This window comes from Cynara cardunculus (genome assembly GCF_001531365.2).
Source record: "Cynara cardunculus var. scolymus isolate 2C chromosome LG 4, CcrdV1, whole genome shotgun sequence".
Lineage (NCBI taxonomy): Eukaryota > Viridiplantae > Streptophyta > Magnoliopsida > Asterales > Asteraceae > Cynara > Cynara cardunculus.
The window spans coordinates 16,046,610-16,048,017 of NC_037531.1; positions in this window are offsets into that span (position 1 = coordinate 16,046,610).

Here is a 1,408-nt window from a genome sequence, read left to right on the forward strand (position 1 = left end):
CAAGTTTTCTAACAGGGCTTTCAATGAACCCACTTGAATCTTGCTACTTGCTTTAAAAAGAAAACTTGTAATGGATTCGTTTCTTCTGTTTTTATGGCCAAAAAAATGACGCAGTCTTATGGATATTAAATCAATGAGAAGTAAGTTATAATAATCCTTTTTTTACTTGATCATAAATGTTTAACAGTTAAAAAAAAAAAACATTGGTGACGATCAGTATATTAAATAATCAGAAGTTTTAAAACATTCAAAATCATGATAAATGGCTGCAAAAGTTTTGAATATCGACAAATACATCTATTTGGTGGTTTCTGTATCATGTTTTTATCTATATTATATTATAAAGCATTTGACTAAAATTCTTAAAAACCATTTTTTATACATAAAGTATTGTTTATTGATACATATTACTTAAAACTCAACATTACAAGTAAATAATGCTAATTACAACTTATTAAAGCTCTATGTTTGAATTCGTGTAACTAACTGCAAATAAATATCTGATTTTAATTATTAAATATCTTGTTATTACTTGGGGGCATTTGGTTTAGACGGAGAAATGAAAATGAATATAATTTTCATTCCCCTTAGTTTAACATGCAATGAAATTTTGGGCTTCTAAAAGAATTAACCCATTATATTATTAAAAAAATCAAACAGTTTTTTTATTTTCATTCTTATTAATTTCTGCGTAATACCTCTTACCAAACACCCCCTTTATCATCAATTAGGTCAAAAGTTTTAACTTTTATATGAATTAGCGTTTAATAAATCAAATAAATTTAAGTAAAAAGTCGGTAATATTAAATGAGAAAAAAATTAACTAAGGGTTTGTTTGGCTAATATTGATGAATGAAAATGAAAACGATAGAAAATGAAAATGGGATTGAATTTTCATTCCCCACAATTTAACCAGGAATAAAATTTTGGGCTTCTGGAGTAATGAGTTCAATATATATACTATATTATAAAGCATTTGGCTAAAACTTTTAAACCCGTTCATCCCTAAACGATGTTATCCCTATCCGATTTCATCTCATATCTGAATTCGTGTAACTAACTGTAGATAAACACAATTAAATACAAGATAAACATCTCATTTTAAATATAAAAAATCTAAAATATAATTAGTATAATCATTAAATTCTAACAGAATACTTAATTATTATCTTTATAAAATTTATAATATTAAACCAAAAATAAATTGTTTTATTATTAAACTTAAATTAAATTTTATATATATAAAAAAATATTTTATATTATAAATAATTTGATAAAAACTCTTAAAAACCACTTTTTATACGTAAAGTACTGTTTATTAATGCATATTACTTAAAACTCAAGATTACAAGTAAATTGTGCGTAGGTACAACTTATTAAAGCTCCATATCTGAATTCGTGTAACTAA